The following is a 12,235-nucleotide window of genomic DNA, read 5'->3' on the forward strand; positions in this document are numbered from 1 at the left end:
TTTTTGGAGGAGAGGAGGAAGGAAACTACTTGGGCTGGGGAATACTAAGTGGGAGAGAGAGTTGAAAGGAGCATAGCATGACAATTGGGGAGGTGTTAGGATTTTTTGTCAAGAGAAAGCAGGTGGAGAGTAGAGGGGAGTTGGAAGAGGAAGAGGGTGGAGAGTAGAGGAGATGGACAGGGTGGGAATGGGTTTAACAGATTACTCCTTCTAATCACATTCATTCCATACTGCAATTAAATATCAATCTGTTTTCATTGTTCCTCAAATAAACACCTTGTCCATTGTTACTCCTGGGTAATTGTCAATGAAAGCCACACTAAGCTAAAATGGGTGCCAACCTTAGCTTCCCCAACCCTTTTCTGCTGCACCTGGAGAACAGCAGCCTTTTGACGGAACCAGAATATTTGGTCAGCTAGCCCCACCCATTATATGCAATAACTTTGCCATAGCTGAAGCTGATTCTGGGGTGGGGTCTATTTGCTATGATGCCACCATTGACAGTGTGTCACCGTTAGTCGGCCAGCACCATATCCACAATAACATTCCACTGACAAAATCAGGCACTTCATTTATTTATCCAGAATGCTTTAATGACACCCTTTATTGTTTTTATTTAAGATATTTTAACACTGCTTTTCCAGGCAAGTGCATGTTAAAAGCATCTTAAAATAAAAATATAATATAAAAATAATTCAAAATTTTGAAATAGTACAAAATAAAATTATAATAGTAATAGTAATAGTAATACTTTTACATAATCAGAAAGTACATAATTGTGGCAGAGTGTCTTCCAGCTAATGAACATCAAGTCTGGAAGGCCAGTTAAAAAAAAGTAAGTTTTCAAGCCCTCGAAAAAGCTGGCAGCATAAAAATTTGTTTTATTTATTTCATAAAATGTATATACTGTTTGATTGTAGGAAAAACCCCTCAAAGAGATTTGGCACATGTTCAATGGGGGTCAACAGCCAAGGGGAAACCATAGAGAAGGACTACTCCCTGGTGGACACCCATCTTACTGACCAAGTGTGTAAGTGTACAAATGTACAAGTAGAACCTCTTGGCTCACAACAAGGGTAACTGTATGGAATTAACAGAAAGGCTGGGGAGTGGGTGGTGGTGTGTTACTGTAAAGAGGAAGTCACTGGGAGTAATGGTGAGAATGAAGGAGTGATATAAGGTGTTGCAGGCCATGGTGTAGTTGTGGCTACAGTGTGTAAAGTGATTCATGCATCTAAGAACCTAGAACTTAGGGACACAAAAGGAAGGCAGGGGAAGCATAACAAAGATAGCATATAATCAATGAAGATCTAAAATTTTGATTCAAAGCATTTATACATTGGCATAGGAAAAAATGAACTCAAGAACTTTTATTTTTCTGAACTTTTATTTTATTTTATTTGCGTTGTCTCCTTGTTTAAAGTTAACTTCTCTTTAGACTGTCATTTGCACATTACAAGACAGGGCAATTCCCACTCTGAGTGGAAAAGGTGATTGTGGGCGTTAAAAAAAGACACATCTCCTAATTAAGGGTATTCAGCTATATATCTTGCTGTGAATAGAGTAACCTTTCTTGGGGGGAAAAATAGAGCCATTATGCACACATCTGTGATGGAATGGAATAATAGATGTTTAAGAACAAGGTCTTGGATTACTTTGATAAAAATCTGCATTTAATCAAGTTGTTTCAGCAGATGAATTCACCACAAAGATACCGCTTCCACTCACACATTATCTTTTCACATAGCCTTTCTCACAAGAGTCATTCCTGAACAGTCTGCCAGGGATTGTGCTTTATTTAAGAAACCGTTTCTAAGAAGGGATGTGCGTGCCAAAGCAAGGGTGGGAAGAATAGATGGCTTGCATGAGAGCTGAATGGTAGAAGACGAAGCCTTTTTGAATAGCATGGTAACCCATAAATGCTAGTTATTTGTACAACATAAAAGACAGAGAATTAAAGAGGAATGCCATCTTTCTTCCTTTTAAATAGGGGAAAAAATAACTCATCTACTTAGTAGTTACACAAGCTTCTTCCCAGGTAGGAGGGGGAAATGATTCTGAATGTTGTTCTAACCTGGTCAGGGCTTGCATGTGATGCTTTAGTGTAGGGAACCTCCAGCCCACGGAGGACAAATTAGACCTAGCATGGGACCCAATTTGCCCCATGAGGCTGTTCCCCTGAAACCAAAGCCACCTGCCCCACATCTGACACCATACATGATGTCAGGTGTCAGACATGTATGGATCTACGATATATTTTGGGAAATGGTTTTTTCGTTTGCTTTCTATAGGTTCAGCCACCTCTTGAGATCATGGGATAAATCAGCGTCATATAGCCAACATGCTTAAGACTAATTAATGCATGAGGGGGTTAAGACCATAGAGTAAGGTGTCCTGCCAAGCTTAGCTAGGTCACACTCCTTACCTGGGGAGGAGGGGTTACCAAGGCCTCTTTCCATCATGTGAACCAACAAGCAAGGATGTTTGGCATTTGGGTACCAGGTTCCCTTTTGAATCTAGATGACTTTGGTGTGACCACCCATTTTGGGGCATGGCTTTAGCTGCCTCTCAATATATCATCACCAAACATTAAATGAGGGTTCATGGGATGGGGGTGACAGACTTCATTGATGTTTTGATGCAGGGTGCCATTTTGATTCAAGATGGCAGACCAAAACATGACTTAGATTGTCTTCACTTGATTTTTGCCAAGACAGGTCCATAGCTGTCAACATTTCCCATTTTTTAAGGGAAATTCGCTTATTCCGAATAGGATTCCTCGCAAGAAATGGGAAAAGTTGACAGCTATGGACAGGTCCAAACTTACCAGTTGCACTAAAAATTGGTCATGAGATAAGAAGGTGACACCTTTTATGGAACAATAACTGTTGAAAGAAATGGATAATAACAATAAATGGACAGTTCTCACAAAAGAAGAATGTAAGAAGTGGAGTCCCCCAAAGATCAGAACTGGGGCCTGTGCTATTTATCTTATTCATAAATGCTCTGGAGCTAGGGGGTGAGTAGTGAAGTGGCCATGATTGCTGATAAATTGTTCAGGGTGATAAGAACAAAAAGATATTTCCAGGAGCCATGAAAGGACCTTTCCCAACTGGGCGAATAGGCATCAAGATGGCAAATGAGATTCAGTGTTGGCAAGTGAAGCAAGCAATCTGAGTGATGCGCATTGGGACAAAAATAAATAAATCTTAACATGGACATTTACAGGGTGTGAACAGGCAGTGACTGACCAGAAAAGAAATCTTGGGGTCATGATGGGTTCAATGAAAATGTCAACTGAGTGTGCAGCAGCTTTGAAAAAGGTGAATTCCATATTATGTACCATTAGGAAAGGGATTAAAAATAAAACTGCCAATATAATAATGCCATTATACAAATTATGGTGTGCACTTGGCATATTGTGTACAGGCCTGACCATTGCATCTTAAAAAGGATACTGTGGAGCTGGAAAAGGTTCAGAAAAGGGCATGCAAAATCATTATGGCACTGGAACAGCTGCTCTGTGGGGAAAGGTTGCACCATTTGTGACATTTTAGTTTAGGAAAAAAGATGGGCAAGTGGGGATATGAGAGAGGTGTCCAATGTTATGTATAGTGTGGAAAAAGTGGATATAGGTATGTTTTTCTCCCTCTTATATAATATTAGAAGCCAGGGTTCATCTAATGAGGCTGCGTGTTGGGAGAGCAGGACAGACAAAAGAAAATCTGTATTTAAACAGTGCAGAAGGAAACTATAGAATTACAAGATGCCATGATGGCCATCAATTGGCTGGCTTTAAATGGGGCTTAGATGAATTTATGGAGGATCAGGCTATCAGTGACTACTAGATATGGTGGCTGCCTATTACCTTGGGGATCAGAGGCAGCCTGCCTCTGAAGACCAGTTGCTAGGAATCACAAGTGGGGAGAATGCAGGTACACTTGTCTCCTTCTCATGGGCTTCCCATGGGCAACTGTTTGGTCACCGATGCTGTACTAGATTAAGGTTACGAGACGTCCCTGGTTTCCGGGGACAGTCCTTGGATTTGCATATCTGTCCCTGGACAAATTCCATCCCCAGAATGTCCCCAGATTTGCAAATCTGTCCCCAGGAAATGTGGCAGTGGCAGACTCAGCAGCCTGGAGCCAGCCTGGTAGCACAGTTGGTTCTGGCTGGCTTCAGGAGCTGCTCACCGCTCGCTGCCATGGTGCCCGCCATTTTACCTGTGCCACAGCAGCAAGCAGCAAGTAGCAAGCAGTACCTGAAGCCAGCCAGAGCTAACTGCACTCCCAGATTGGCCCCTCCTGGGCAACGGCCACCCGCCCGTGACTCCCAAGCCTCCTCTGATTTGTCAAAACAAAAAGGGAAGGAGATCAGGGAAGGCTCAGGAATCATGGGTGGGTGGCCCGCCGTTGCCCAATTTTTTTAAAAACTGCGCATTTATGTTTCACAGGGTGTGAAAGAAGGGCTTTGCACCTTCGTACAATATGAATGTGTGCTTGGGCCTAGGGTCTTTTGCCTCACCATCCCCACTACTGACTCCCTGTTGCTACTCAGCTCCCCCCCCCCAAAAAAAAAGTGTCCCCTGATATCCCGGATTCGTTGAAAAAAACCTGGTAACCATACACTAGATGGGCATTTGGTCTCATCCAGCAGGCCTCTTCTTATTCTTTGTGTGAATAGAATGAGCAACTGAGAAATCCTGCAGCACGTTGTCTATGCAAATGCTGTTGAATTGAACACCGTGCATCTCCTGTTCATTGAAATTGGGGACCATCTTGTTGGACTGTGCCCCCGATGAGTACATAGCCAAAGGAAAACAAATGGTTCCGCAAATAACAAATACATCTGAAAACATTGCCCAGAAACCTCTCTCCTGTCAGATAATTAGAAAAGGAAAATGATGTTTTATTCACCCATCAGTAGCTTAACAAGCTGACTTTAGCTTTGATACCTCGTGAAACATTTAGGCAATCTTGTATTGAGTCACATTGTTTGATGTTAGAAAATAGACTTTTTCTCTGTTCTATGTGGTCTTTTGTGTGTGTGTTTATAATGAAAGTGAACAATGGTGCAGCTTATTCATCATCAGCTCTAAACAGTGAAAGCAGTTACCTTCTAGCAATGCACCATTCAAGGCAGAGCTTTGAAACCGAAAGTTCAAGCTGAGCAGTTTTGTTTCAATCAAGTCGAATAGGTATGTATGTATAGCTTTGAAAAAGGGTCTGATGCCAAGAGGAGAGGAGTATTCAGCACTGAAAGAAACAGAAATGGCTGCTATTTTACTAACCCATTGTACATTTTTCTTTAAAAAGGCAACAACCCCGGGGGGGAGGGGGAGGTAGGAATTTATCTGTTTAAACACTTGGCAGCCAAAAGAAGCATGTCAAGATGTGGTAGATGTATGGTCAGTATTTAGAGAATGCCCAGGCCTTTCTATGCTGCTCCAGTGGTGCAAAACAGCCATTGACCCAATTAGGGCAGATTTACAGTTGCTTTGCATTACTGAAACAGCAAGGTAGCAGGAGCACACTGCCGAAATTGACCTGCACACGCTGCAGCCAAGACATTTCACAGAAAGGAACGGCCGAGTTCCATATATTTATTTAGATTCCTACCGTAAGTGGCTCAGTCAACGATAGCAACCAGCAGGTCCCCAGTGAAGTGTGCTTTGTTCTCAGCAGTTTTGGAATTCACTGGCAGGGTTTGATGGTCCATGTAAGTCTCCTACTTTGCTCCCCCCCCCCCGCCAGCTGAAATATTTTATACGTAAGAATGTTATTGACTGTTCTGTATAATGAAATGCCTTCACACACATGGATTCCAACAGCTGCTATGTTAAAACTGAATTCCATTTTATACCAAAGTCATAGGATTCTGACTCTTTTGGGTTGCTTGTCCCCCTCTTTCCCCCATACTCATAAAAGTAGCTCACTTCTGACTATCACTCTTTTTTCTGTTTAAGCCCAAAGTATCTGGGTTTTACAGCAGAGCTGTTTTTGGATTAATGATTCCCAACAGGATTTCTTCACTGAGACTGGGAGAGGTCAGAGCTCCACAGGGGAGGGGCCCCAGCAGCAAGTCAGCTTTGAATATAGGAAGCTGCAAGTTCAATCCCCAGCTTGTGTTTAAAAAGCTGCAAATTCAATCCCAAGCCTCTGAGGTAGTAGGGCTGTGAAACATTTCTGTCGCAGGCTCCAGAGAAAATCTGTCACTCAGGGCTGGTAGTACTGTGACAGACAAGCCATTGGACTGACTCAGTATAAGGCTTGGCATCTGATATTCCTACAGAGCAGGTTCAGATGTGAACAATCCCAACTTGCTAACCTATGGGTTTGGGAAGTCAGGAATGAGCATTTGTGTGTTTACGTGTTACATTCCATGGGTGTGCAGTGTTTGCACCTGTATACATAAATACTGGAGTTGTACAGATCAACAAGACACAAACATCTCCACCTGCATTACAAAGCAGTACCATCTCAGGACACAGTAACATCACTTCCACCTTTTTCTGTTTCTTATATGGCTGAGATCCTATATCCCAGTAGGTGAGTACAGTGGTACCTCGGGTTAAGTACTAATTTGTTCCAGAGGTCTGTTCTTAACCTGAAACTGTTCTTAACCTGAAGCACCACTTTAGCTAATGGGGCCTCCTGCTGCCGCCATGCTGCCAGAGCATGATTTCTGTTCTCATCCTGAAGCAAAGTTCTTAACCTGAAGCACTATTTCTGGGTTAGTGGAGTCTGTAACCTGAAGCGTATGTAACCTGAGGTACCACTGTAATCTGTGTTAAAGGTAAAGGTAAAGGTACCCCTGCCCGTACGGGCCAGTCTTGACAGACTCTGGGGTTGTGCGCCCATCTCACTTAAGAGGCCAGGGGCCAGCGCTGTCCGGAGACACTTCCGGGTCACGTGGCCAGCGTGACATCGCTGCTCTGGCGAGCCAGAGCCGCACACGGAAACGCCGTTTACCTTCCCGCTGGTAAGCGGTCCCTATTTATCTACTTGCACCCGGAGGTGCTTTCGAACTGCTAGGTTGGCAGGCGCTGGGACCGAGCAGCGGGAGCGCACCCCGCCGCTGGGATTCGAACCGCCGACCTTTCAATCGGCAAGCCCTAGTCCATGGCAAAAAGACCCACTTAAAACCACAATTGCTAAAAGAATCTTGAAAGCAAAAAGGGGCAGTTAGAGTTTAGGAGTAACCGTCAAATGGAAATTGGTATTTGGATCCTTTCATAACCAAACTTTAGACATGAGTTGTTCCAGGGATCAGAAAAATAATAATAAAAAACGTAATTTGGGCACTGGCCATCTGCTCCTTTAAAGAGATTAGCTATTGCCAAGCCCATGGGCTTTGTGCAATGGTGCCTTTTAAATATCCACAAGCAGGAAGTGAAGCATAACATGGTACTAGGATTTCATGGCCAAAAAAGAGACAGATTTGTCCGGGTTTCGATTCCATTGTCCTTGCATCCAAAGGAAAAAACAACAACAAATGCTTGCTGAAAACACGATCCTCTTGCACTTTTGAACTTTTTGTGTGCATTTACAAACCAGCTATTTCTCAGGGCAGGTGGGTGGGGCAAAGAAACATAGGTGTGAACTGTGAACCATTTCAAATATCTCTGCTAGAGTCATTCCCTCTAAAGAGTTCCTAAAATTTCCTCCAGTAGCCCTGCACATGTTCTCACAGAAAGCAGAAATGTGTGATCTAGGTGCGAATGATAATTTTGCTTTGGAAAGTTGATTTATGTTCACAAGCTCTTTCAGATCACTCAGGTACAATCTGCCAAGACATCCTTCTGACACTATTGAAATGAGTCAGACCTAAGAGCTACTTTTCCAGTGAATGGTGTCCTTACAAAGCAATGCTAAAGTCCTGGTAGTCATGTGATTCACATGCAACAAAGAAGAAAGAACAAATAAAAGGAAAGTGATGATTTCATTAGGTCAACTAAGCATTCACAATGTAGGAAGCCTCTGAGTTGCATAGAATTATTTGGGTACACTTATTTGGGTGGTAACAAGATGGGTAGCTGAGTTAGTCACTGGTGGCAAAAACTTCACTATACTTCGAAGACTAACAAATATATGATAGAAACAGTTCCCAAGTTCCTCCTCCCACCACCACCAACCAATTGAAAATTGCTGAGGGTCCTGCTGGATCACTTACGTGATTCTTGTTCTTTCGCCTATTGTAGCAATTGTTGTGCATTGTGCTAGAAACAGCACACTTTGTAATTGTATCTTAATCACTGCTTTTATTTCTTATGTATTGTGTTTTAGTTTGTTAGACTGTGAATTCCATAGAATTCTTTGTTCTTTTAATTTAGAGAAAAAAGTGTTTTGGATAATAAAAAGTTAAATTTATGTTTTTTGGGGGAGGAAATCTGGAAGCATGCTTTTTTTTACCTTTTAAATGTGTGTGTTTGTTTAGTTTTTTAGCCTTGGATATGTAGGTATAAAGCAATATATGAATTCTAAAACTTATGTCATGTGGCAGGGCTTAATTTCAAAATAAGAGGTATGGAGTCAATCTGGTCAGGAAATCATAATTGGACCTTCTTACATGCTAACTCTTCCTCTGTCCATACATGTGCAAAGCGCCATCACTATGCATATGTGTAATGACACACTTTCCGAAATCAGAGCTGTACAAGTCCTATTGTGATAGCAATGATAAAAATGACAGCCCTACCAAGTCCAAAATGTTACCAGCTGCCAATGATAGACAGTACCAGGCTAGATGGTCCAGTGATTTAACTCAGCACAAGACAGTTCCATATATTACCCTGCAATGAAATCAAATGATTGACCAACTTGTGAGATGGAGGTCACTGTTCCTTAAACATATTTAAACAGCAAATGTTCTTTTTCCCATGCTGTAATTGTTGGACCCTGTTAAGTCAGAGGGCAAGTTAAGGCCATGTATGGGTTTATGACAAATGGAAAAAAGGAGGGACTGTGCTTCAGCTGGCAGTAGTTTAAAACGACACCCTCAGTGTCTTCTATATTCTGTGGTGAAGATGCTGTTTGTGACCTTGTGTTCATTTTAAATGTTACAAGTATTTCCTTTGGATCTATTAGGATGATTACATAGGCTTCATTTCTCTCCTCTGGGCAAAATAAGCACATTGACCATTCACAACAGCAGTAATTGATGATAGCGCAGATATCCTAGCATTGCTAATGTAATTAGCACCTTTGGGGGGGGGGATAGAAAATCACTGTGCTTATTTTGCAAACATTTAAGCTGTTAACAGAATAGTCACAGGGTGTATTCCACACAAACACCCGTTTCTTTCCATCTGACCTCACTGTTTACATTTCCCTCTATATCCCAAAGTTGGGGAATCCGCTCTATAGACCCATGTGCATATATACCGGAGGATCACTTTTCATGCATCTAATGCAAGAAAGGTGATTGACAGATGGCTTCTTTGTTCTAGGAAGAGGCCGGTCACTTCATTTCTGGGAATTACACCCAGCAACAAGAAGCAGGTGGTGGAACAGCACAGTTAGCTCAAATTCCTGATAGTTAAATAAGTTAGGAAATTACCATTCAAGTAGGAAGATATCAGCTGCCTTGGGAAGTTGGCTGTCTTGCTGAGTTCAGAATTCATTGTTTATCCACGTTATCATTTAGCCTTGTAAACACAGTGACACCCACAACGTGAAGGTAAGGAGTGAAACTGCTTACTCATGTTTCCTATTGTCTGCCCCGACCTCCATTGTCGGGTGCAACAATGTTTCAGCACATTGGCAAGAAAGAGAACTTGGAGACTTATGTGGCCCCAGGCAGATGCTCAACTGATTTTTCTTCTTCTTCATGTTTCAGAATGGTAAATGCATCTCTCACCCTCCCTCCCCACCCCTCTCTGGATGCATAATCGGGTAAGAAATGACTGATGGGAAAAGCAGGGAGGGCAATCAATCTGATCATCTAAGGTTATCCAGGTTCCTTGCCTTTCAGGAGGTGCACAGAGTGTCCAGAGGGCTGGCTTCTGCATGTGCTTTCCTGGAAAGCTTTTCTTGATAGCTGTACAGCAGACCCATAAGGATAAGGGCATAAACTTGCAAGCAATACAAATCAGATTGCATTAGCTGCCAATGACAAGGCAATTTAGATTAATGCTGCACATGACCCTGGGAGTGGTGATAATTATAATAAGAGTGAAAAACTGGTGGTTGGCAAGCAGAGATGTCTGTCCTTTGAACCATTGGGTTTATGTGCTCACTTAAATACAGACACAATGTCCAAAGCTTAGACTTGTGGATCAAGGAGGGCAGGCTAAAGTTGTCTGTAATCTGCAAACTTTTTAACAGTGTTTGTGATCTATTTTTTTCAGAACTGTCCTCCACATCGGTTTCCTTAATTAAAGAAAACTAAATGCTAATCATTGAGAGACAGTATTGACAAATCACATAATAGGATCAGAAGGTAATTTACCTTCCCTGGTTCTCTCAAACACTTAATGTTGTCCAGCCACTAAAATGTCAGCATCACTGAATTAGTATTACTATAATAATCCCTATTGATAACAGCATTTGCCTCATTTTAACATTTCTTCTTAATGCACTATTAACAAGATTCCCATTATCATGAAGCATCAAGACTTCCCACTTATATGGGGAAAAGTGAAAGGGTCTCTAGGATAACGCATTGTAGTGGACACAAGAAGATTCTGCTGGACCAGACCAATGGCCCATCTAGTCCAGCTTCCTGTTCTCACAGTGGCCAACCAGTGCACAAGTACACTCTCCTCTCCTGCAGATTCCAGCAAATGGGATTCAGAAGCTATAATGCCTCTCATTTTGGATGCAGCTCACCCCAGATGGTCACTTCTTGGCCTTATCACAGACTCCTGGCCTTCTGGTCACCTTTTGCTAAGGATTCCCATGGCTGGGGCTTGTGATCCTTCAAATTTTGTTGAACTACAGCTCCCATCACCCCTGATCATTGACCATGCTTGCTGGAGCTGACAGAGTCCAACAACATTTGGAGGTCCACAGTTTCCCATTCCCACAGTAAGTAAAAGAGGTATTTCTCCACCCTCCCCAGTTCTGTTATGTATATCTTAGCTTGTTCTTTCCTGAAATGCTGGCTGCTGTGAAGCACTGAATGAGGGATGCAGACATGTCTCATTTCCAGACTTTCCTACTCTCTGAAGTATCTGAGACCATGGCGAACGTTGGCTTTCTGTTGGGACTGAACTTTTTTTGATGTTCCCTTGAATCTGATCCCCAGGTGTTCTATTATTATTATTAGATTCATTAACTTCCTTTCCCAGGTCCCAGGGAGGGTTACAGCAATATAAATACAGCAGTAAAAACAGTTTAAAGCAAGCTATGTGGAACTGTTGATCTTGCTAAAACTAATTGCTGGGTTTGACTGACTAGGGCAAAATCCCATTAACTTTTTTCTGTCGATAATTATTTTATTGTCTTTAAAGGGCAGTTAGAGCATGTTCTTGGCAACATGTCTGCCAACATCCAGGTATGGAGGGCAGTGGAGAGAAAGGAATAAGAATAGCCTAGCAAAGGAGATCCATGTGAGTCAACCCAGCAGTGCCACTTGGTTTTGAACAGAATTTTAACCTTCTGTGTCTCCATGACTGGCACTTTAATTCCTTTTCAAGTTGCCTATCAGGTTTTTACAAAAGACAGCATTCAAAAGGTCAAGGATCAGCTCCCAAAGGAGCAGGGGTGGAGAAAAAGAGATTGTCAAAGGTTTGTTTTATCCTCATTTTATTTCCTTCAACACATACACATAATGCTCATCTCAAATCAATGGCACAACAAGCTACATGAGTGTGGCCAAACTGTGTCGGAAAGAAAGAAAGCCCCTTTGGGTATCTGTCAAAGGTAGATAAAATCTATTTCTGGATATAACTCCATGCCAGTTGGAATGTTTGAACTTTGTGTTCATTGGTTAATGCTGAGTGTTCTTATACCAGTGGCAAATGCCTATATATAAAGCATCCACTTCTGTTATCTCTTACTCCTTTTATTCCAGTAACTGGCATGCTGCAGGAGCATGTCCTTCAAATTTCACCTCTCTGAGGACATCATTCCTGCCAGAAACCCACCTCCCAAATAGCATTGCAGTGAGAGCCGTCTATGAAATCAGGCAGAGAACCTGAAGTACTTGCAATATGGTGAGGTGTCTGGCAACAAAGTAGTTACATGGGAAGGGTCTACCTTACTCCCAGTAGGTGTGGTTGGTTGGTGGGAAA

At 42.3% G+C, this 12,235-nt stretch overlaps 1 long non-coding RNA gene across 1 annotated transcript in view; it reads right to left on the reverse strand.

Annotated features, from left to right (window-relative positions):
• Nucleotides 1–5,740, reverse strand: part of LOC307219499 — an 80,360-nt gene extending 74,620 nt beyond the window's left edge. The window contains exon 1 of the long non-coding RNA XR_013840441.1: nt 5,619–5,740. This is a non-coding gene — a long non-coding RNA (uncharacterized lncRNA). The remainder of the gene's footprint in view (nt 1–5,618) is intronic.
• Between the last annotated feature and the right edge of the window lie 6,495 nt (nt 5,741–12,235).

The sequence above is a fragment of the Podarcis cretensis genome (assembly GCF_951804945.1).
Source record: "Podarcis cretensis genome assembly, chromosome: 7".
NCBI classification, from domain to species: domain Eukaryota; kingdom Metazoa; phylum Chordata; class Lepidosauria; order Squamata; family Lacertidae; genus Podarcis; species Podarcis cretensis.